We start from the raw sequence: 25,921 nt of genomic DNA on the forward strand, positions 1-25,921 counted from the left end.
CAACAGAGGCAAGCATTGATCAAAATGAAGATTAGAACATGGATTCATTCATCTAATTGTCTCATACGCTAGAACAGAGCTTTCCAGACTATGATATCTGCTCTACCACCACCACATTCAATGACACATATTTTAGATTTTTGTTGCAATAGCATTCCACTTCAAGTCCCAGTGCTTATATAGACAGAATTAAAGGCTTAGCTACTCTGAAAAAAAAAATCGATAACGCAGTAGTTTCAATAACAGAGAGACTTAGGTCTCCCTCACGTGATCACCCGGCGCCCAGGTAGGTGACCTGCTCTACTATAAGTGGCCGCTCATGAACCCAGTTCCTTCCATGTTGTTTCTCTGCAATGCTGGAGGGGACTGTCTTCATCTGAGCGGTCAGAGCTGGTCATGAGCTACTCAGTGGTCTAGTCCAAAGGGAAAAGAGTATAAAGAACACATGTGCAGTAGTCTAAGGCTGAAGCCTGAGAGGGGCGTGCCGCTTGACTTCCAATTATTTTCCAAGGGGCAGAACTTCGATGGCCGTCCATGGCACCTGGGCAGTGCAGCTGCTGATCAGGCAGCCACATTCCCAGACCCAGTTCTACAGCTCAACAGATTTTGGTGGAATATTAGCCACTGAACAGGAAGGCTTTGTGGAGAACACGGGGCGTGAAGTGAGCACTGAGGGATATCCAAGATAACAGCAGAAAGTCTACAAGGAGCCATCATTACAAACCGTAAATTCCTAGGTCCCACCTTTGCTATTACCCAGGATCCCATTTCTTAACCTTAATCCGGGCATTCTTTTTAAATAAATTCTGGAGAAAGAATAATAGAACACTGTTCCCCAAGAATCCTATGGTAGACTTTTAAAACTAATGTCTAGAACCTTTATAATAATGTTTAAAATAATAATGTGCACCGCAGTACAGCCTCCACTCAAAATAATCAAGGACATAAGAATGTGTATGTAACAAAACTTACCCATATTTAAAATGTTTGTAGAGCCTAAGTGTCCATCAACAGATGAATGGATCAAGAAGATGAGGTTTATCTATACCATGGAATACTACATGGCAATGAGAAACAATGAAATCTGGCCACGTGTAGCAACATGGATGGACCTTGAGGGTGTTATGCTGAGCGAAATAAGTCAGGCAGAGAAGGACAAATATCATATGTTTGCACGTATAGGAGGATTAGGAGGAACTTGACGGAGGAACAAGGGGGAGAAGAAGGGCGGAAATGGTGGGGGAAAGGGAGAGAGGCAAACCATGAGAGACTCTTGAATGCTGACAAAAACTGAGGACTGATGGATGTGGGAGGGAGGGGGGGATGGGCATGGAGGAGGGCACTTTGGGGATGAGCACTGAGTGTTATGTGGAAACTAATTTGACAATAAACTATTTGTAAAAAAAAAAAAAAAAAAATGTTTGTAGAGATAAACATTCATTGCCAGAAATGAATCAGCAATTATTTTTCACGGTAATCATTGCTAAACCAGGCTCTCTACATAGCAGATACAGTTTAGATGACAAAATCACAACAGTAAGAAATAATAACAATAATCATAATAAACAAAGTGATTTTTAAAAATTCTTTAAATTACGCCCAGTGCTGGAAGTGATATGGTGAGAGCAGCAGACATTCTGGGATAAGAGAAATCACCACAAGAGAATGTGATGAGCTAGCGATGAAGGGCAGTTTGGAGTTTTCCAGATGAATAAGAGGAGAAGGGTCTTCGAAAGAAGAAGAAAAGGAGAATCTCAATGCACCAATGACTGTTTTTATTATTCTAAATTTTTCAAATTTGTTTAATGTTTATTTATTTTTGAGATAGAAATAGAGATAGAGATGATAAAGACAGAAAGAGAGAGAGAGAGAGAGAGAGAGAGACAGAGAGAGAGGCGGGGAGGGCCAGAGAGGGAGACACAAACCCTGAAGGAGGCTCCAGGCTCCTAGCTGTCAGCACAGAGCCCGATGTGGGGCTCGAACTCACAAACCACAAGATCATGACCTGAGCCGAAGTTGGACGTTCAACCAACTGAGCCACAAAGGTGCCCCTGTTTTTATTACTCTAAACCTGGATTCCAGTCAGGTTACTGGTGTATCTCATCTGTGCAGGCATCTACAAAGACTCCGTCACAGAGTCTGGACCCCGACTCCGTTCTTCCGAGCACGTCTCCACTGCCCAGCCGCTGTGTCACCCACACTCAGTCATGGCGCCACCCCCACCCATCCTGGGTGGCCTTCCTGCTCCTATGCCTGTCCTTCTCCAGTCCGATCTCCACACGGCAGCCACGGAGCACTCTGGAATCACTTTAATATGAAGTAGAGGAGGTGGAGCCCCCGTGCAAAGCCCTCCATGACATCTCCCCACACTTAGAATAAAACTCACATTCACTCCTGGCCCACAAGGTGCCCCCCTAGATGTCCCTCGTTGCTTCTCTGGTCTTATGTTGCCTTCTATTCCCCCCACCCCCACCCTTGTTTTCTGTGATCCAGCCACCCAGGCTCTCTGCTGCCCAAATGCCCCAAACTCTTCCCTGTGTCCGCCCTTCCTACACACTCATCCTGACGCCCGCACTGCCCTTTCTCCTGTTTGCTCTGTCTTTTCTTGTTCTCTCTCTCTCTCTTTTTTAATGTTTATTTACTTTTGACAGAGAGAGAGAGAGACAGCACAAGCAGGGAAGGAGCAGAGAGAGAAGGAGACATAGTGTCCAAAGCAGGCTCCGGGCTCTGAGCTGTCAGCACAGAGCCCGACAAGGGGCTCGAACCCACAAACCGTGAGATTATGACCTGAGCTGAAGTCGGACAAACTTAACCAACTGAGCCACCCAGGGGTCCCCAAAATAAACACAAATTTTAAAGTATTTAAATGTTTAAATATTAAGGAGTCAGGATGGCCAGTTAAAACACCAAAGGCAGGCGTTATCTAAAATTTTATTGTTTATTCATTTACACAAAAGTGTTAACTGAGCACCTCTAATGGGGTCCAATTCCTACAGTCCAAAAGCTTTAGTCTACAATTTGGATCAGATCCTCTTTCATATATATATGTGTCCTGAACACATGATCTCTCTCTTTCTTAATGTCATTCATACCATAGGAGTCACAGGAGTCATTTCCTACATCGAATGAGAATTTTAAGACAGATATGGAATTAAATTCTACCCCCCGCACGGATAGTCTACTTCTCTGCTGGTGATTAGTTGAACACTCCCATTTGGAGAAGAATTAGAAACATAGTAAGGGGGGCGCCTGGGTGGCTTAGTCGGTTAAGCATCCGACTTTCGCTTAGGTCATGATCTCGCGGTTCGTGGGTTCGGGCCCCGCGTCGGGCTCTGTGCTGACTGCCAGCTCGGAGCCTGTTTCAGTCTGTGACTCCCTCTCTCTCTGACCCTCCCCTGCTCATGCTGTCTCCCTCTCTCTCTCCTAGAAATAAATAAAACATTTAAAAAAAAAAAAAAAAAGAAAGAAACATAGTAAGGGATTCTCGGAGTACAGGAGAAATCTCCTGAATACAATTATGATAAAGCTTACTGGGCTACGTGACCAGGGATAAAAGAAACTCGCACCAGGACCTCGGGAAAGCCATGCCAGGAAGCTTGAAAGAAATAAAACACGCCCCCACTTGTATCTCTACCGTTCCATCCTGGTGTGTGTTTTACAAGCATTATTGTGAACTTGGGCCAAGTGAGTAGGAGATCCTTGACTTGCCCTGGGTTGGTCAGAGGTTAAAGTACCGTAGTCAGTGGTGTGAATATAGTAGAAATGGGTCAAATGCCACCACACTGAGAATCGGGACAAACTCAACGCCTCTGGACCACCACTTGCAAGATCGATCTCATTCCACAGATATTCATTCATTCATCTATCCCTTTTATTCACCAGTTCCTTCATTCACTCTTCAACAATGATTCAACAATTCTTTTATTTTATTCTATACTCAAACAGTGGGGAGGGGAATATGACAAAGATTAATGTATTTTTCTAACTAGAATACCTTGCCTTTTTTTTAATGTTTATTTTGAGAGAGAAAGAGTGCAAGCTGGGGAGGGGCAGAGGAACAGGGAGAGAGAGAATCCTAAGCAGGCTCCACACTGTCAGCACAGAGCCTGAGGCAGGGCCTCGATCCCGCAGACCACGAGATCATGACCTGAGCCGAGATCAAGAAACAGATGCTTAACTGACCGAGCCATCCAGGCGCCCTGAGAATGACTTTAATATCTTAGAAATAAACTTTCTCATTTATTTCTTAGAAATAAACTTAAAAAAAAAGTTGGCAGTGACTAGACTTTTTCAGTGATCCCTTTCCAATGTATATAAATATCCAATCACCACGTCGTACAACTGAAACGAATATAATGTTATATATCTGTATCTCAATTAAACAACAACAACAAAAAACTCGGGTAAGTCCTCCAGCAAATGTCCAGGTACTTCCAGCATAGCTGCGTCTCTTCCCTTAGAACCATCCCGAATAGAAAGCCTATTGTACCCAGATTTTAGACTCGGGAAATGATGCATTTAACTCAACAACCACTGTCAGAGCAGACACAAGAAATAGCCCCTTCTAGCATGAGAAAGCTAACACCTGCAGGCGGTCACCTCCTGGGGCCATAGGGCTACACTAGCCCCCACTGACCAAGGCTCCGGGAAGCTTGTTTTGTCCCAGGATTCTGTTCGGAAGCTCGGGCCCCCCTGAAGGGACACACAGTCTTCACTGTGTGAAGGAAGCCTTTGCCTGACCTTAACTGCGGGACTAACAAAACCTCACACAGGCAGCGGAGGGGGGAATAGAGGTCGTTGCATCATCTCCCAAGATGTGGCCCCGTTTTGATAAAAGACTGCACCCTCCCACCCTGTCCCCCAAGGCCGGATACAAACACGGGCTCTGGTCTAACACCAGGATCCAGGGTTAAATCTGGGTTTTAGACGGAAGAACTAAACTGATGGCTTTCGGGGGTGCCTGTAAAGAGTGTGGCTCTTGATCTTGGGGCTATGAGTTCGAACCCCGTGTTGGGCCTCCAGCTTACTTAAGTTAAGCAAATAAATTTTTAAAAAATAGGGGCGCCTGGGGGGCTCAGTCAGTTAAGCGTCCGACTTCAGCTCAGGTCATGATCTCACGGTGCGTGGATTCAAGCCCCACATTGGGCTCTGCACTCTCAGTGCGAAGCCTGGTTCAGATTCTCTGTCTCCCTCTCTCTCTACCCCTCCCTTGCTCACACAGTCTCTCTAAAAATAAACAAACATTTTTAAGAAATCACCTCAGGGAAAATAGGGAGTACTGAACAAATGGTAACAATTCCTGAAGACAGAGGCATAACCTTTGCATCGAGTCATACAGCCCCAGAATCTTTGTTCCAGAAGAGAACCCAGAAATAATCTATTGCAAACCCTGGGATTCTAAGTAAGCAAAACTAAGCTCAAGAAAGAAATGAGTGCCGGCGGCTACGCAGCTGGAGAGAGAGTTGCAGGGCCGGCTTGGCTGGTCTTTCCTGGGGGCGGGTGGGGTGGGGCTATGAGTGACCTTGGCCTTAATTTAAGATCAGGAGGTGATCCTAATATATTCAAGTGTGTGTAGAGAGAGAGGATGGAGCGCAATATTTGGATTAGGATTAGGACTGTCCCAAAACGTGTAGGGCCCCAAACAGGAGCATACACCTTGCTCAGCCATGACTCAGAGCCGAGCCTGAGACAGAAGTCCCTTTTGGGAAGCTCCTTCCCCGGGACACACATGATGCATTCGTGCCCCGTCCCTCTCTGCAGCTCACTCTGACCCTATTCTAGCTGCTAAGCCACATGCACATCCCAAATCTAACCTTGGTTCAGAGCTCACAGCCTGTGTCCTTAGCCTTTCCAGATAAGGAAGTTTCCTAACTTCAGATTGTTTCCAGGATGTGCCCACCACCCCCAAGAAACTGGATTTGGAAACTAAGAAACGGCGGGAAGGCATCACCGCTTCTGCAGCTGCGTACTGTGTTCGTCACACCAGATAGTTGACCCGCAGGACACGACCATGTCCTTATTATAATAACTACAACGCTTGGTCGCATCTTCACCTGGTCAGTGCACAGGATTAACAAAGACGTCCACGTATCCGCTACCTAAATACCTGTGGATCTTCCAGAAGGCCACCTTGTTTCTATCCTTTACATCTTTATTTCCAGAGTGTTAGACTTGAGCAGACCGATGTGCAGGAACTGGGGAGGATCAGCTCTTCGCTTTAGGCATATGTGGCTTATAATAAACTGATAATTTTACAAAGAAGAAGAGGAAAAAGCGGTTTGGACCAATTAGCGCATCATATCACCAGGTGGCCTTCAACGCATGTTCTCTCGTGTTTCCCTGGTTGGCATACATTTTGGGGCAAATCGTGGTGTTTATCTACTACACATCTATGTGATCAGTTCCACAGAGGGTTAATACAAACTTCTGTAATGATTGGGAAGGGGTGGTTTAAAATCCCACTGGCTCAGTTGGTTAAGCATCAGACTCTTGATTTCGGCTCAGGTCATGATCTCATGGTCATGAGATGGGGCCCAGAGTCAGCTTCTGCACTGGGCGTGGGGTCTGCTTAAGATTCACTCTCTCTCTCTCTCTCTCTCTCTCTCTCTCCCCCCGTCTTCCTCTGTCCCTCCCTCACACTCTCCCTCTCTGTCAAAAAACAAAAAAATTTTTTTTAAATCACACTGGCTTAACATTTCTCCAAGTGTGTTCCAAGGAACATTCAAGAAGAGAAAAGAGAGTTTGCAGAGACAAATAAATTGAGTAAACATGGGATCAGACTAAATATTTTGCTTAACTAGTCTTCTCAGAGCCTTTCTTATGCTAATGTCGCCATGTCATCAAGATGTGGTCCCATAGGCACCATCTCCCTACCTGAGCCACCACGGCTTTATCTGGTGGGACTAATGCCCTTCGGACTAATATCGATAATCACAATGATGACCATATTTGAGGCCATCGTGCTAAGCTTTTCACACGACCTTGGTCCTATGTATATTCATTTGACAGAAGAGGAAACGGGCTCAGAGAAGTTAAATCGCAAGTTCAAAGTCACACAGCTGGCAAGTGGCAGAGCCAGAACTGAAGGCATTGTGACTCCAGAATTTATACTCTTGATCACTCTATTACATGTCCGCCCACATGAATGATACCCTGTAGATAATTCTTGCCTCCCCCTCCCCCCCCCCATCAATTCTTGCGGAGTCTGGAGGAGAACAATAGTTTTGAGGCAGGAAGATAGGATAAAAGATGGAAAATAAGGGAAAGGGACCAGGAGGCATCATTTGGCCCAGATTAGAACAAGGTCACTAGACAAATCCTCGCAGATTTTTTCAGGGAGTAAACAAACGTTCCCTGTCCTTGCACTGGACAATTCGTCCCCTGATGGCAGGATGAGAAAGAGATGTTTCTGGCTTTGACGGGTTACGTACAAAATTCGTCTTCTCTCAACAGGATGTGAAAGAAGGTAGAGGCTTGTTTTATTCTGTGCAAAGAGTTCACATTGCTAAGTGACCAGAGTGACCTCCCAGCCACAAAAGTGGTACAAACCACAGGTAGTCAAGGGAAACCAACGCAGCTCGAAAGGTAGATTCCAAGTGAAACTAAAAATATGAAAAATACAGTAGAGAGGGGGGAAGGCGACATCACACATAAAAAAGAATGTCATTTTTTAAAAAAAAAGTTACCATCCAGTGAAGCAGAAGTTTTCTCTAGGACCCCGGTCCTATCGGGCCAGTGTGTCCACTACAAACCCATAAATGAAGTTGCCGACAAAACGGAAAAGAAAAGAAGAAAAAACCCTGCCTAGTACAATTTAGTTGAGTTTCCTGGAGGGACAAGCTGAAACCAGCCAAGTTTTCCATACTCCGGGAAGGAAGAAAAAAAAAGAGGGAGCAATCTTCTGCATTTTAATATCACCGGAGCGTCTTTAAAGCTTTGGGAAGTTTCCTCAGGAGGCCAGGAGCATTCAGAAATTTAAACATACGGAGTCCCTGCACCGTTAACTTCTTTTTTCACCTTATTTAAATGAATTCTACTGCTCACCAAAAGTTTAGAATCCCTGGCCCAGAAAATATATTGAGTTCGGATATTCTTTAAAGGACTAGGAAAAGACAAGGAGAGAGGGAGCCGCCCAAGGCCAAAGCCCAAGGGACCCCCAAGAACCAACCCCACCCCGCCCCCCATCTTCCCACTCCCCACCCCCCACCCTTTGCTGCCCTTTGATGGAGTGCAGGTGCCCTCCCGGATGTCCAAGGGAGGCCCAGCTGCTTGGGCCCCTGCAGGTCTAACCGGGCCAAGGGTCATCTGTGATGGGAGCAGAGGGCGTAAAACGGGTTTTCTGCCTGCTGATTTTACCAGGAAAAGCCCATTTTATTTCTCATGGCTGCAGCCTGTGCTGTAAAGAGACCAGAGAAAGACCGACATTCTTAGCCATTAGCAGTCAGGAAAACCAAGCCAAGCTAACTCAAGAGTGACAGCTTCCTGCAGACAGACTGCAAGCCGTCCATACCCACTGAGTACAGGCTTGCTGACTGAGTTGAATGAGACACCTGGTGTGGATGGGGGGGAGGGGCGGGGGAAGGTTTCTAGAAGAATGACGGATGGTCTGTCTACACTCAGTACACATTAGGGGACCTGGCGTGTCTCTGTTCAAATCAGAAACTGAACCCATCTTGCAGAAGCTCCAATTTTTTCCTCTTTCCTTAACTAAGGGTGGGCCCCCAAACATGTACCCATTACAAGGGAATACAGAGGACAGCGCCCTACTCTGGACAGAATGTCCCCAAGCCTTTGATGGGGCAAAGTCAACAAGCCTGAAGTTAAATCACACCAACTTGGGGGATCAGCTGGGCCCCACCTGTCAACAAGCACAACCGTCATGAGTGCCTGCCTTGGGAAGATTGTGTGCCAGGCAGGAGGAGACAGGAAGGTAAGAACCCCGTGATATGCGTACCCCCAGGGCCCACAGTCCAGCAGAGGACAGGGAGAGTGGTATTGGAAAGAGAGGGCCTTCGGTATGAATGTGAAACTAGGATGCAGCAATTCACAGAAAGGCTTGCTCATGAATCTTGGGGTTTTAGAATGATCTAGACAATTTTTGAGGGTTTTGAGATTTTCCATGCAAGCATTCAAGTATAAAGTAAGCCCGAAGCTGAAACCATGAGAAGATTAGAATCTGCCAAAATGTATCTTATATCCTCTTTGCTTTTGTTGTCTCAGACATCTGATCAAAGAGACATGGGATGGAGATGAGAGTTCTGTACTAAGATTCTAGAAACGGACCAGAAACTTTTACAGTGACTTACTTGAAACAGCTCTAATTCATAATCAGTTTCTGGAAAGCTGCTGGGTCCCATTTCTGTATCCATAAGGTGATAATAAATTGCTCTTGGCACCACCTCCCTCACCGGGGGATTGAAAAGAGTTAATGAGATAGTGTCTATAAAAGGTTTTGTGCTCCTTGCAAGGCATCAAGGAATCAAAATAAATGCTATTGTCCTTGAAGCTCTTCTAATCCAACAAGCTTCAGGAGAGCTTAGATATGCCACTGTTCTCTCTTCCAACCTTTTTCTCCCGAACTTTTGAAGGTTGGCATGACTGATTCATCTAACACACTGAAAGCGGCCAACAAAATGGAAAAGAAAAGCTTCATGCAAATCCTTCTGTGTTTCTGCATAGGAGACTGTGCAGAGCAAAGAATACAACCTACTTCCTGTCCTCCCAATCGCTCAGGGCCCTCTCTGGTGACGTGGCTGTAACTTATCCTCACTCGTACAAAAATTATTCATTTTCCACCGTGAGTCAGAACCTCTCAGTCTCCGTCGTACTAACAAAAATGCATCCACTCGAGCCATGTTATGCTTGGGATGTTTTCCCCTGAAGCACATATTTTATCTCCTCTTCTCTGTGTTCTTTCAGAAATTATGGCTTCATCTGCATCTGACTGATTTGTATATATTTGTATACTACTCCATTAGAAATGTGGATTTTCCCACCTTGTGCAGATGAGGTATGCTACATCCCAAGTATTTATGAGTTCCTTGGAAGGAGGGATTCACTTGGTGCTTTCTATCCATCTGGATTTTGGTCTGTCATCTGCATTTGCCTATTTCATTGCATTCATAAAATAGCCTCATTATTTGGGGAGCCGGAGAGGACCAGGAGATTTCAAGTCCCCCCAAAAGCTCCTCAGGTCAGCGCTGGGCACTAGGAAGAGACGGGTTTGCCATTCACGTTACCTCTGTCCGGGTTGCAAATTCACACATTTTACATGGGAGGCGAATACTGCTCCCAGATAGTTTCACAGCTTAAGGATGTGGAAAATACCCACTTCCTATTGCAAATGCACCAAATGAGCTCCTCCGCTCAGTTAACCATTCAACGACAAGAACAGCCAACAGCCAAGAAGTCAAAGCAGAGGGGAATATGCTGAAATATTTACTAACACACGTCAAAGGAATGAACACCTCAAGACAAAGACATCGCCATTCACACCCCCGGTCGGGGCATGGGCTTCTGGTCTCTCTAGTAACAGCCGTGACTGCTATTGGGTCCTGAATGTACTCCGCACCCTTCAACCGGACCTAGAACCCTGCCAGAGCCATATAGTAAATAAGAATGGCCATGTTAATGGATCTCATCACACAACTGACCTTCAACAGAAAGAATAAAAGTAATCATTACAATCCCCCCAAGTCAATAGCACTTAGCATTCAGCAGGTTTCCAGTGTGTTAATGCCCTCTCTCCAGCACAAGCTCCCTGAAGCCCAGACCGGTAGATGGAGACCAGCTTAGCCACCATCTCCCAGCCCCAGGGAACAGGCCCTCCCACATTACTCCTTGAATCTTTTCCTTTTGCCAGAACTAACTCAAATACTGGGGAAGCCTCTGCCTGTCACCCCACACAGATCGCTTCCTTCTTAGAGCTTCTCTAGAAGTCAGTGCTCATTGGGGACCCAGACAGAGGCCTTCTCTCCACCTTGGGACGCCATTTCTTCATGCACTCGCTGCATTCTGAAAAGCCTAACAGGGGCCAGGCGCCGGGGGGAGCCGGGAAGCCAAGGATGCATAAACACAGACCCTGTCTCTGAGTGGTCCAGAGGCTGTTGGGGGAAAACAGCATGGCTCCTCCGAGTCTGAACGCTCCTCGGGGGCAGGAGTCTTTGTGTCTTCCTGTTGCCCCTGCTCAGCACCTAGCATGGGCCGTTCTCAGGCGAGCCAGCACTCAGCCAAAGTAAAGGCTGATTCAACCACGCAACCAGAGAATCCAAGGGGGGCTTCCCCAAACACTGATGCATACAAGCGCCCCCACTTTGTGCTCACAAATTACAGCAGTACCAAGATTCCGCCCCTTGAACAAGGTAACACGCGCAGATCCCTTTAGGCCTGAGTCCTGTTCACCTGCTCTGTAATTAAGGTATTTTGGAGGGGATTGGAAGGGGCTTGTGGGGCCGGGGCTGATGGAGTATTTGCATAACAAAATATGTTTGGAGCCAGAGATTCCAGTCACTCAAAATTCAAAAGAAACAAAAACAAATTTGCAAGAATGAGGGAGCAGATTTTCACTCCTCTTAGGCTCTAGCAAATAGCTCAGTCATTCAGAATGTCCTTAGACCGTCCTTCCCGCCCCCCCTTCCCCCCCCTCACCGGAGGGCTTGGCTAAGCAGGCTATTTACTTCTAACCAGAGGCCTAAAGGAGCACAAAGGAGGGAAGTTGGTCGCTGCCCCTGAGACTGTGGAACGAAAGCCACACATTATCCTGTGGAGACTGGACGGCTCAGCAGGTCTGTAATTCATTTGGTGGCCACTGGAATTTGTCTCCTCCGCAGCCCCAGACAAAGGACTTCCAGCCACAGCAAAGTGACCCCCGCACACCTACGTGTACAAGACCCCCCTCCCCAATCTCCCCCCTCCCAACCCTTCCACACGCCCCGGTCCCCTTTGACACTTACAGTAACAAAGCAAGGGGACCCAAGTCCACATTTTTTTAAACCAATTGTAATTCCCTCCAAAGCAAATTCCTATCACACAGTCTCAACAAGATAAAAGGATGAGAAAATAAGGCCCGGCATGGATGGGAGCAGAGCAGACAGCCTCAGAAAAGGGAACAGACCGACTGGGGTGGGATCATTTTGGCTAGGAACTCAGGGCATAAATGTCTTGCTGAGACTCAACGCGTGTCCATCAGGCCTGAAACGGAGCATCAAACACACGGAAGTACCTGCTCTCTGGTTCCCTTGAGTTTCCGGTTGCGCGTGAGTCGGTCCCAGCTCAGAGGCAGCGTTCGGCTTCCTGGGAGGAAACCTAAGACGTTGATTTATTCTGCGGCCACACATCCTGCTGGTCTTTGGTCCCACCATCCATTTCCAGGAAAAAAGGGGGGAAGAAAAAAGAAAAAGCCAGAATGGCATCCATAAGCAATCATTTTCAAGATGGCGTGCTACAAGCAGTTTAATGTCAACGCTCACACCAAGTAGGGAGACTCAGGGCCTGTGTTTCAGGGCCGCGCTGCGGGTTGCTAGCTGTCTGGCCGATTTCGGTATTCTTCACCTGGGTCGCCAGCTTCGTGAGGATTAAATCCGTGTGAGGAATATGATTAAACAGTGTATGCTCAATAGTAGGATGCATATAAAGGGCTTAGCAGAGCGCCTGGTGTTTAATTAGCACTCCCTCCGTGGAGAGTAGAAGACATTGCAAGTCATCTCTTTGTCTCCTCTCCTCTCCCCCATGTCTTCCTCTCTCCTCCCATCTCCTGTCTCTCTCTTTCTCCCCCCTCTTACTCTCTGTCTCTGTTTCTTCCCATGTAATACACATACATACACATACACACACACACACACGCACCCACACGAGTTCTGAACCTGGATGGACCTCCTAGAGAGTGACAGCTGAGTCGGTGTGGGCATTCCAGAACCCCAATCCTAGGCTGATCACAAGTGAGTACTGGAGGAAGGGGGTTACATCAGGACAAAGCTGAGAAACTGAATTTAGCCTGGAGTGGACTCCAGAGTCCCAGAAATAGCTGGACCTTCATTCTGCCCAGACGGAGTAATGCAAGATGGCTCCTCGGTCCAAATCGCCCCCTTACGTGCCCTCTAGCCATGGAGGAAGCCAGGGCTGGATGCTGCATGGAAGGGATTTGCGGAACAGAATGGAGAGCCCTACTCATGCCTCTCATTAATGCAAACGAGGAGACTGGGTTAACTTTCTCACATCTCTTATCGTTTCTCCACTCCATTTCCACGTCACTGTAAGTCTGCATGGGCCGCACACCACGGACGCCTTCAGTAACATGGCGTGGCTACTTGTTGCGTGTCTTGTGCTTCCGTGATGGCGCTCAAGATTCGAGGCTTGCCCAGTGAGCTAATGGATGGAGCAGCCTGACAGGCATTTATCGTGCATCAAAACAAATTCTGGTCAGGGTGTGTGGAGAGAGAGAACCCAGACGAGGGGCAGCAGGTGAGGGAAGACTTCCCAGAGACAGTGACTCCGGAGGTGGATTTTAAGGGTGACTCGGGGTTACCACATGGGGCTGCAGGTGGGAGACAGTCTGGAAGCCCAGGGACGAGAGGAGCTCAGAAAGAGAACTCTGTGTCATTCCCAGAGTGGGGGAGAATTTGGACGCTCAAAGGGGAGAACAAGCCAGGCCAGCTCAGGAAGGACCTGTTCAAGAGTCTAGACTATCTCCAGAAAACGGTAAGACTTTACACAGTGGGACGATATAATCAAATTTCAGTTTCAGAAACTACACTCTGAAGACAGCATGATTGAAGGCAAGGGGTGGGAAGTGAGGGATACCGCTGAAGTACGTGCTGGAAAATGTCTCATTTTCACTCAAAAATTATAACATACACCATGATTTTAGTCCCCTGAATGAGAATAGTGCACGTCAATTCCTTTAGGCATTTTCTCAGTGATTCAGGAAGTTTCGAGGGGACCGCAATTCTCAATACTGGCTGACTGAAGGACTGTGGGAAATAATGGAGAAGTTAAGAATGACTCCCAGATTTCTGCCTGGAAAGTGAGTGGACCATGAGGTCTTTCACCAAGGAAGAAATGGAAGGAAGACGACTTCAGTCTGATCTCCTGAATTCGAGGTCCTAGAGTATATGAAAGTACAGGTAGCCAGTTGGCTGGGTCTCAGGAGAGGATTCTAAGGCAGAAATAAACAGCCAGGGGCACCTGGGTGGCTCAGTCGGTTAAGTGTCTGACTTGGGCTCAGGTCATGATCTTGCAGGTCATGAGTTCAAGCCCCACGTCAGGCTCTGTGCTGACAGCTCAGAGCCTGGAACCCCTCCCACACCCTACCTCATTCAAAAATAAATAAACATTAAATTTTTTTTTTTTTTTTTAAAGAAAGAAGCAGCTGGGATGCACCTGCCTCTCTTGGAAGCTCACATGGAAAGTACGCACCGGAAGAGAAGAGAAGACCACGCCATCAGAAGCTGGGACACGCCAACACGGGGGATGGGAAGTGGAAAGAGCATCTCAAGAGGAAACCGAGAGGAAGCACACAGAGATGAGAGGAAAAAGCTTCAAGGAAAATAGTGTCAAATGTAAGAAGGAAGTCAAATAACAGCGGAAAGAGCCCCCTGGATTTAGCACCTCAAAGAGGGAGCCCCCGGGTGACCTGGGTCAGGGGAGTTAGTTCAAGAGGCAGGTGTGGGTGGATGACATTTACCCTGTGTCACCGGGACATTTGACTCATTGCAACTTTAGCTCCTGACTTTTCTGATGATATGAAATGCAGACCAGGAGCTCCTTGGCCCCTGTTGTAAACCCTCTTGACTCAGCAGAGATAAAAAGTCCACGGCTGTGCTGCTCACAAGGGGTAACCAGGACCTGTGCGGAGGCGTCCTGCAGGCTGGGCCAAACAGTAGTATTACTTTAGTATCAAAAGCTTAGCAGAGAAGTAAAAATGTCCGTATTACCTAAACCTCTTTAGAATTTCAGGGAGGCCTGGGCGGCTGATTCGGTAAAGCGTCCGACTTCGGCTCAAGTCATGATCTCGTGGTCTGTGAGTTCAAGCCCTGCATGGGGCTCTGTGCTGACAACTCAGAGCCTGGAGCCTGCTTCAAATTCTGTCTCCCTCTCTCTCTGCCTCTCCCCTACTCGCACTGTCTCTCTCTCTCAAAGATAAACAAACATCACAAAAATTTTTTTAAAAAACTCTTTAGAATTTCAGAGTTTCATCAGGAACTTGGTGTTTAATCCTCTTACCAGACTCTGAACGTCAAAACAAAGTGATGATCTGTGGCTTATTCTTTGCCCATCTGGAGTCTTTCAGAAGAATTCGGTGCTTAATACGTGAAACCCCAGTGCATTGCTTTTCTTTTTAAAAAAAAAAATTTTTTTTAATGTTTATTTATTTTTGAGAGAGCGCAGGCCAAGGGAGGGGCGGGGGGGGGGGGTACAGAGGATCACAAGCAGCCTCCTGCACTGACAGCCTGGAGCCAGATGTGGGCTCCAACTCATGAACCATCAGATCATAACCTCAGCTGACGTCAGATGCTCAGCCGACTGAGCCACCCAGGCACCCGTCTTCTACCTTGTTTTCCCCAATGTCCTCAGGTACTGTGCGGACACCAAGCCCTGGGGCCACCCCGGGGAGCACCACAACCTTTACCCCCAAGGCTGTGATGATGGCTACTGCCTGACCTTGGCTTCACCTTGATGTCCAGGCACTGCCGCAAGTGGGTAGGCATGGCCAGTGACTGAGGCAGTGCCGTGAGGTGATGCTTACCACGTCCAAGGCCATCCGGGAGCAGGTGCTTGGGAGCCCTGCAAGCTCACAGCCTGCGCTGGCGTCTCCCTGCGCACTCAGGCCACCGGGCCACCAGTACTGCCCCCTGCACGGTGAGCGGCAGGCTGTGGGGGACCAGCTGGGGCCCCAGGTGAGCGGAATCCGCAGGCACCACGGCCAGGCTGTGCACTAGGGCGAAGGGCACCTCCAGGAGGCCCAGTCGCCTTCCCGAGAGACTCAGCGCCCTGCTGGCCGCACAGAGATGCTCCAACAGGATCCCAGAGGTGCCGGAGCTCGGTCCTCGACTTCCCAGGCGCTGTCCCCCACGTGGTGCCACCAGGCCAGCTGCTCCTACCAGATAGGGCGGGACCAGGGCCACACCCACCATGTGACGGGGATTGCACAGGACACGATTCAGACCCTGGGTCCAGAGCGCCTGGGAGTATCTCCCGGGCCTTACCTCCCAGCCCCCACATCCCTCCTCCCCGCCTCACCCTGCTCACGCATGCCCGATCCCTGCCAAGGGACGCTGCACCCCTAGAGCTGACCGGGGCTGCCCAAAGGAACGGCTTGTGCAATGTCAGCTGCACAGAGCGGGGGGCCACCTCGTGCATGGGGCCCGTGGAGCTGCCCCTCCCCGCCTGCATCACCGCCAGGAGGTGGTCCGCTCCCTGCTGGGGCACGACCCACACCCACCCCCACATCCACCCCCAACCCCGAGGCCCTGGTTCCCCGGCAGGAAAACCTGGAGAGGCGTGTGCACCAGGCGACGGCCTTGGGCCAGCGCGCCACGTGCCCTGTGTCGCGGAGGACCCCGCCTCACTCGTACAGTCACAGCAGCAGAGCGATGCTCTCCGCACCCGCAGGCCGCCTACCTGGAGACCGCGCAGCTCCGCAGGTGATCCGGAGACGGCCATGCGCCCAAGGCCAGCGCACTGCAGAGGCCGGACTGCGCGGGGAGGAGCCCCCCGCCCCGCGACCCTCCCTCCTGCAGTCATGTGGCCACGAAGGAACACGCCCTGGAAAAAGGTATCCGAAAAGAACCACAGCCCCCTGAGTAGCCTCCCGACCTAGGGCTGACCTCCGAGGAGCTGGCAGGGGTCTCACCTGGCCCCCTGAAGGCCTCCGCCTTACCCTGGAGGTCTAGGGAGCAGGAAATTGGACAGGGAGTTTCTCACTATGCATACTCCGTTAAAACAGATAAACCTGCATATGGACTTTCCAGAGGTTTCTTAGTGAATGTATAAATAATTAAATGGATGGATTACTTATTGCCAAACCCATGATAAATTAGATATGGGGACTAATGCGTATGTCAACTCCTTATTTTTTTAATTGACAAAGTAATTTGTTATGCATCAAATTTAAAGGTCACGGAAGAAATGTACTAATTTCCAGCCGGTATCTGGGACATAGAGGACTAATTAGAACACAGTATCTACCGACTTTCCCACATTAAAAGACTCGAATCTCATTTGTTACCTTCCCCACCATCCTCAGGTCCAAACACAGTCACGAAAACACTGACAATCTGGTCATTCTTCCCTTTCGCCTTTTAACATTGTGATCTTGTTACTTCTTTTTCTTCCTGTTGTTTGGCAAATGCTGGCAAGAGAGAATCTGTACCTAATTAAGACACGATCGTCCCATTTCAATTTCATTGACAAAATGGGTGAGGTGGGCTGTCTCACATGCTTCAAAGGATTTGAAGGCACTTGTGATGTGGCCCGTGGGTAGGTAGCTTTTCTATCTCTATGTAAACACACCCTAAAAGACAATTCTATTCCTAGGAAAGAAATATTTCTAGTGCGGTCTGGAACAGCGCTGTCCAACAGAAGAAACATGATGGGAAACTTTTTTTTTTTTTTAAATGTTTTATTTATTTTTAGGAGAGAGAGAGAGAGACAGCGTGAGCAGGGGAGGGTCAGAGAGAGAGGGAGTCACAGACTGAAACAGGCTCCAGGCTCTGAACTGGCAGTCAGCACAGAGCCCGACGTGGGGCTCGAACCCACGAACCGCGAGATCATGACCCAAGCAAAAGTCAGACGCTTAACCGACTAAGCCACCCAGGCGCCCCAATGGGAAACTTTGATGTAATTTAAAATTTTCTGATCGGGGGATAATAAAATAGGGGAATTAATACCTCGTTTAGCTACCTCTCGAGTGGTAATCAATAAAACAATAGTTATGAAACTTTCGTTATATAAAGACTGGCTGTTATTATTACCAAATTCAACTCAAGTGTCTGCTGACATTTACTGAGTATCTACTGTGTTGCAGGCGTGCTCAGGGACTTTCATATCCGTCACCTTTTCCTTCATCCCTAACTGCCCCCAAACCCAACATAATATCTCTTCCTCCAGCAAGTCCGCCCATGAGGCCAGCACTTCTCTTCACCATCCAGTCAATGGTGGCGCTTACCTTGACAGCTTGTTTCCAAATGTCAGGACTCCGACAAGTGCTGCTTGTGAAGAAGCGTTCACAGGTCTAAGACAAAATAATAGTAACAATACCATTTTTCTTCATCAAGGCATATGAATCAAATCTAAATAGTTTCCATTATTCTGAACTTGTCCTTCCTTTATTTTCTTTTTGGTTGGTGTTAAAGTGTCCCCCACCTTTTTTTTTTTAATGAAAGTATGATTGATGGTGATGATTGATAATGACGTTGATGATGGAGACCATGACGATGATAGACTTTTCTGTTGTTTTCGCAAATGCCCTTTTTTGACCGAATGATTTCAAAAACTGATAGCGTGTGGATCCCTCAACCTAAAAACCTCGAATTAGGTCCATGAGGTTCACACGCTGATGCCTGAGTCCAGCTGCCATGGTGCCAATGGGTTGAGAACAGGCCAGTGTTACGCCGTTGTTTAGCCAATTCCCTAATTAAGATGATTCATTGGTTCCTCATTTTGGTTGGGTTAATATCAAAATCCTTAAAATATTCAGATAAGCAGCTTCTGATCTGGTTTCCGCCTCCCTTGTTGGCTTCAACCTTGCTTAATCCGCCCCCCCCCCCCGCCCCCGCCCCTCTGGGCACGGAGGCCTCCTTTGTTTCCCCAAACACTCAGGCCGCCTCTTTGTTCAGAGCCTTCATTCGAGTCCTCTGCCTGAAATGCCCTCTCTTTGCTGCTCTCTGCCAGGCCCCCATAAGATCTTTCCCCGACTTCGCAGAAGGGAGATATTACGTTATACAGAGTCATGTGGTTTTCCCAAAGGTGGTGTCAGAGACGGGTCTGCAACCCAGATTTCCTAATATTAAAATAGAAAAGGCTTTGCAGAATCTCTCTGCCCAGATAAGATCTGATATTGGTGGAGTGGGAGGGGTGGGGTGTCCTGTGGAGACAAGGAAGCAGGTGACAGATTGGAAGGGAAGGGCCCAAGACAAAACTAGCTGCTCACACCTCTTCTGAACTCCCTCTCAAAGCTCCCTCCCATCAAGAGGCAAGATAAGTGAGCGCTTTTGCGCTGCCCCTGGTGGGTTCATTGTAAATCTGGATAAATCCTTTGTACCCCTAAAAAACAAACAAGTGAAAACTTTATCTTTCCGAAAGTGGCAGAGGTCTCCTATGTGTACGTATCCATGCAGATAAAATGCCCATTTTCTCCTTCCCTTCCACCTGCCGCTTCCTGTAGAGGAATCCCCCTCCCAAAGCGATGGGCCGTGGGGACAGCTGGCTCTCCTCTGCAAGCCGGCTGGCCTGGGCCGCAGGCTCACCTTTGTGCGACGCCAGCCCCCTAACCCCTCCGACAGCAGCAGGATCCTTTGCTCAAACCCACTGCCTCCTAGGAAGGGGGGCACCGGGGGTCCTGGACACTCAGGGCCCCTGGGAGGCACACTCCCTGTGGAAGCTTCCCAAGCAGCCCCCTCCACCCTCCGTTTGCAGCACTTACCTAGAGAATGCCGGAGGGCCACTTGTCACAGTGAGGCTGCCTCGAGAGGATCCCCCAGCAGCTACACTGATGGTCAGCGAGTGATGCCCCAGACGCGCTGCTGGGAGCCGCTGAGCAACGGGGGACTCGGGTCAGTAGTTCTGAGTGAGGGCTTGGCTATCACGGCGGCAAAACGGGCACGTGGAGGTCTTTCCTCCGGGCACTTTCCTCTGAGATTCTAACACAGAGCCCAGCGGACAGAACAAAGCCCCAGACCAAGCCCCTGCCCCCGCTGCTGCTCAGACCTCTGCTGGGGCTCGTTCTGGAATGACCCCCAGGAGGGAAGTCACTTGGACTCAGAAGCAAGTGACGTGACTCATTGGTTTACAAAGACTGGAATAAACAGAGGGAAGCAAGTGCCTGCAGAAACAATAGGAAATGTGAACGGTTTGTCTTCTGAGAAGCCCGAGAGCGTGTCCTGCCTTGGCGCAGGCCCCACGGCGTGTGCCCGGGGTGCGCCCCTCCACGAACCTGGCGTGAGAGCACACACTTGCAGGCCTTCCACGCCGCCAGCAGAGCCCCCCCCCGCCCCGCCCCGCACTTCTAGACCTTTCCTCCAGCGAACCGAGGATAAGAATGAGAAGGGGCGAGGCCAAAGAAAATACCGTGCTGACCGGATTCCTAGTAATCGATCCGAGGTTACAGCAGAGCGAAATCTAGCACAGAAATGGCACAAGAAGGGTGAGGCGGCCCTTTGCTCCACGATGCCCTGTTCGTAAACGGCAACAAAATTAAACAGGGATGGGGGTCATGGCGGTTTTACTGAACAGGAGAAAATAGAAAAGGAAGGCTCTGAAAATAGGCCCCCCCTCAGGTAATCATGCAGTACTTCTGGACCAGTAAAAATTGGGACTGTGAGCAGGGAATAAAGCAAGTTAATTAGAAGCTGAAGCTGAGCCTACTTGCCCACCTAAAAGGACGGCCACGTTGGGGTGATAAACCCTTTGAACTGTGGCTAAGTACCAGTACTGTTTACTCTGAGGAAGGAAACTGTCAGTTCTGTTTGTTCACAATGAGCCAACCACAATGTGTCTGATGGATTTGGGGTTAGGTTAGTGAAAGAGGTGCACGTCAAGTGTAGGAAACAAGGTTTATCGCGGGATTAGATTTAGGAAGACAAAAGTAATCAGGAGACTGCTGGGCAGGCTTTGTTTGCTGTGAGACTCCAGGCATGGGGTTGTTTTTCTCGAGAGTTAGCCCCACATCCTGGGGGTGCAGGGGGAGGCGGGAAACGGGAGCAAAGGCCCCTAAAATTCTAATTCTGCTCTTCACCACTTTTAAGAAATGTACATGGTCCCCCACCCACCACCACCTCCAATGTCTCAGGTGGTGATTTCTGTCTTCTTGCCACAAATCCTTTCATTCTGAGAGGAACGCCAAAACGTGGTGATCCTGTAGTTACTAGTAATCAGTGTAGAAGAGTCCCATTTCATCACAGAATTCCGTTTAAAATGTTTTAAATGCTGATAACGCGGATGGGAAGCAGTTTTTGAGAGCATACCCTTTCTGATCCCAAGAGCAAATATAAACCAAAGCATATAGGCCAAGGGATAAAACAAAGAAGGCTTTCATGGGCCAAGTCTAAACGTGTGTGGACTCGAGATCTGGTGAAGTTCTTTCCAGAGACTTCTGTGACACAAGCATATGCAATTTGAAAAATGAAGAGTTTCACTTAAGGCTAAACACACTTGAGTCACTGGTGAGCGTCGCTAAAAAAAAAAAAAGAAGAAGAGGAAGAAAGAAAAGAAAAAAGAAAAAGAAAATGAAAAAAATGAAAGAAAAAAGAAACAAACAGCGGAATTCAAGGAAAAGGCTGGAAATTACTTTAAAAATTTACTTAAAAAACCAAATTTTTTTCCTCTAGTCCATGAAATCCTCTGTTCTCTAAAGAGTTCAGTGGCTTCCAAGTGGCGGACAAATTGACAAACTATGACAGTTGTAATAACTTATCCTGCTCCCAAAGTCGGACGCTTAACCGACTGAGCCACCCAGGCGCCCCTCACCTGACTCTGATTTTAATGAGGCCTCTGCATGCAATCCTCCTTAAAAATTTTACCACCGCCAGCTTCAACAGTGCCGTCCTATCTTGCTTTGTTTTTCACAAATATAGAATATGTTTTACTTTTTTGTCTTGTCTATTTACCGTTTCTTTATTCCCACCTAGAATGTTAGTTGTCACAGATTTTTATCTGTTTTGGTCACTCTTGAATCCTTAGCATTTGGAATAGCCCCTGGACCGTAGTAGGGACCCAAAACAATTTCTTGAATATACATCACTCACCCGACTCGCCTTCCGTTATTCATCTTCTCTTAGAGGCTGTATGTGCTGCCCTTCCAATTATACCACGTCTCCTTGCAGATGAGAACAGTTTCCTTTTTACTTTTTTAGCCTCCATTGTACTTTATATAACATTCATAAGGAGCAAGAAATACGTATTTACTAATTAACCCAATGGAAAAAAACACCGATAACATTCTAAGTAGATAAGAGACTGACTTTGGGATCATTGAGCTACTGTGAAGTGTCATATCTCCCCCCGAACCTGAAGATATAAGGCGGAATCACATTCTGCAAGGAGAAATGGTATCTGTACTATTACTACCCCCTGGAACTGTCAGGAGCATCAAACCAGATACAGAATTGCAAAGCTCTATAAGAGCGTTACTGTTCTCATGGGTTCAGAGCATCAGATGAGTCCAGCACAGCCTTTGCTTGAAGGTAAGCCTTCACCGAAAACCACAGTGCAGGTAAAACCCATGTGAGAAGGTTCACCGTGTGCACGGCCTCAGCCTGCCCACTGAGGGATTTACAGGCTGAAGCTGCCACTGGAAACGGGCCCCACGGCCACGATGCTCAATGAGATGGAGTCTGGAAAGATGGAAGGAGGACCTGTGTGAAATTTTGCTCTGAATCTGGACTTTTAAGTCTGACTATGAGTCTCAAAGTTTCAGTAGCTTCTAACTCTGGGGCTCAAACAAAGAAGGATGAGTGGCAAAGATTCCTGAATCTCCACTCCATTCAATACGCTCTAACGAGAGGAGAAAGAAACAGAAAAGGGTCAAGAGTTGGGGGATTTGTTTGGACACACAAGAGCATAAGAGAGGTCAACGCAACAATGTGTGAATCTAGACAGAACTTAGAGACGCGGTCCATCCAGCTCACACAGACCATGCAGAGGGCAGGCTCCCAGGGAAAGGGGGCGGATTACTGCCTGGGGCTTCCAGTGGATTTTTAAGGATTTAACACAAATATATTATTCTTATGAAGTTCTCTGTATTTTTCCAATTTGGCCACCACTTCTCTCTCTCTCTCTCTCTCTCTCTCTCTCTAGATTTTTGAGAAACACACATACAAAGGCTATTGCAAAACCAACACCCACTGGCATGAGTGGAGAGTAGATTTGGCAGAACACTTTTCCTATCGGTCTGTCTCCTTGGCATCTACTCATAGCTTTCCTCCCACGGGCGGTGGTAGCTTGACTCTCCCCAAAACTTACACTTGAAGAACCATACTCTGGTCTGGGAATGTCTCATTTCACTTCCTCAAGCTTCTCTGTATATTGGTTCCCAGCCTGCTTCTGAATTGGGACTTCTGACCAAGGTAAATTCTAGAGTTCGATCCAATAAACATAACGACGTTTACTCTGAAGTCACCTGTATGTATCAAGGTGCACAGATGTGTCGTACAAAAGTTAAGAACAAAGTCTGGCATCAGCTGTTGGCATTTTGATCCCAAGTCCAAGTGCATGGGTGCTGTGCTCACCTCTCCACTCAAGCTAAGCTTCGGATAGCTAACTCTCTCTATGGCTTTGAGAGAGGGTGTTGTGAGGGTGTACTATGCACATAAAGCACTTAGAAAAGGGGGCCTGGCATCCAGCAAGCACTGCATAAATGTTTGCTATTTTTGTTCACTCTAATGGTCCTGTCAAATAGACAGAGATTAACCAACTCTATCTAGAAGCCTCATGATTTCGTTATTGTTTCATCCATCATCTGCTTAGGTGTGTGTGTATACACACATAGGTATACACATACATACATGTACGTATACACACACACACACACACGCACACTTTTTTGAGTTTCAGACGTAACTGCACTTCAACCCAACTTCAGGATACATTGCCTAAAAGTAGGATCAACTACTAAACTACAATAATGTAATCACATCCAGGAAAGTTTATATTAATTCCATAATATAACCTAGCAAAATACCTAAATAAGGATCTCCATATTTTATCCATAATAATTTATACCCAAAGATAAAATTATATATATAATTATATAATATAGAAAATATATCTATAATAAATTATATCCAAAATATCCACATTTCCATGTCCCTCATTGTACCAAGAATTCTTTTTTTAATAGCTGTTGTTTTCCAAACAGGAGTCAGTCAAGATTCACGCATTGGCTTTGGTACTTAATGCCGTCAATGATTAATGGCTAAAATCTCCTCCACGGTGAAAATTGTAAATGTACCTTCGCAAATAGAATTCCTTGTGTGGAGGAGTTGGGGAACCCCTGCCTCAGATCTCTTTCTGTTTCCTTCTGCTGCTCTTCCCCCGGCTCCGAGGGATATCTGTTGTGGTTTCTAATGGTCGTCTTTCCATTAAATGAAACCTCAACTGAAAACAGCAACCTCCGGAGCCCAGTTCCCACCCTCCTCACTGCTGAAGCTTCCTGGGAGCTTGATGGTCCCTCATGCTTTCAGTACGTCCATTTTCTTTTCTTCAACCGTTATGTTGGAAATCCCTGTTCCCTCGTGCTTCTTCCCATCAGCCCCGCGGCCGGCATCCGGGAGCTGGAATTGGGCTCCGTTGGCCCACGCTGACTGTGACCTTCCAGACCAGGGGCCAACGAGACGGGGAGAGGAAGCTTTATTTTTGCTTCCGGATCCCTCAAGACTGTACAGTGAAACCGTCTGATGGCTTTATAGGTTTCTCTTTAATGTGACCGATATTCTTTTAAGTCTTGTGTTCTCCAAACTCTTCTGGGCCGTTTTGAACATAAAGTTGGCATTTCCTTTTCCGACTGAGGACGTTCAGGAGCAAACTGGACTGAGACTTCCCAGAGGAAAGAAGGTTTGGGTTGCTCCTTGCCGGGGGGGTCACAGTGCTATCTACTGACACATTCCAATGCCTCATAAAAGCAGTCAGAGACTGCCCAAGAAAAACACCATTAAGTATCATGGTTCTTGATTTTTACAGCTACTAATAACGTTTCCCTTTGAGTTTGCTCAGAGCTCCGCACATAGTTTAAACAAGCAAGCAAATAAACAAAACAAACCTTATTTTCCCCTGCCTGCACGTTTGCTGTGTGAGTTCAGGGAAGTCACTTAACCTTTCTGATCCATACTGGCTTTTTTGTTAGGACAAAACAACAACAACAACAACTAGTATGGTCAGAAATCACCAGAGAATAGCCCCTATGATAACAGTTGAATTGATTTTTAAAAAAATGTAATTGATCACTTCAAATATTTATTTACAATTGGGGACCCCTTACAGTTACTTCTAACGAGTAAGTTTTCAGGCACTGAATTTCCAAAACGGGATCACTTATCTACCCACATAAAGCTTTCCTAAGGGTCAAAGACCACACAAAGGGCTTCAGTTTATTGATTTGTTTGTTTGTTTATTTATTTTATAGGAAACAAGCTGAAGTTAAATAGGAGGAATTTGAAAGGGAAAGAAATTTCTCTTTTAAATGTCCTGGACTCATCTTTGTGTGGTCAAAGTAAATGTTTTAATGTGAGTTGTATTGCATCAAGTATATCAATAACACTTAAGCTCTTACCCAAAATTTTTCCATCATTTTCCCTTCGGGACCTCATTTTCTTAAGATGAATTTATCTAGCTTTTGTCCAATACAAATATTGTCAGCTAAGATGTTTTAGTCCTAGGCTTCTAATATCACAGAGCCTCTGTCTTAGTTGAATATTTATTTTAAAGATTTTTTAAAAATGTTTAATGTTTATTTATTTTTGAGAGACAGAGTGCAAGCAGGGGAGGGGCAGAGAGACACACAGAATGCGAAGGAGCTCCAGGCTCCGAGCTGTCAGCACAGAGCCCGACGTGGGGCTCGAACCCACAGACTGCGAGATGATGACCTGGGCTGAAGTCAGACGCTTAGTGACTGAGCCACCCGAAAATATGATTTTTTTACCCCAGTTCTTTATAGCTCCTTGGCAAATACTTTCCCACTGTTCTTTTTCAACAAAATATGAAAGTTTCACTT

The 25,921-nt window shown here is 47.3% G+C and overlaps 1 long non-coding RNA gene across 1 annotated transcript in view; it reads right to left on the reverse strand.

Moving 5' to 3' along the window:
* The window catches only part of LOC120243346, a 34,501-nt gene extending 14,499 nt beyond the window's left edge, over positions 1-20,002 (reverse strand). Inside the window, exons 1-2 of the long non-coding RNA XR_005531276.1 lie at positions 19,640-20,002; positions 12,221-12,344 (exon numbers count right to left, since the gene is read on the reverse strand). This is a non-coding gene — a long non-coding RNA (uncharacterized LOC120243346). The remainder of the gene's footprint in view (positions 1-12,220; positions 12,345-19,639) is intronic.
* Positions 20,003-25,921: the final 5,919 nt, after the last annotated feature.

The sequence above is a fragment of the Hyaena hyaena genome, unplaced genomic scaffold, assembly GCF_003009895.1.
Source record: "Hyaena hyaena isolate Hyena2069 unplaced genomic scaffold, ASM300989v1 scaffold_338, whole genome shotgun sequence".
Lineage (NCBI taxonomy): Eukaryota > Metazoa > Chordata > Mammalia > Carnivora > Hyaenidae > Hyaena > Hyaena hyaena.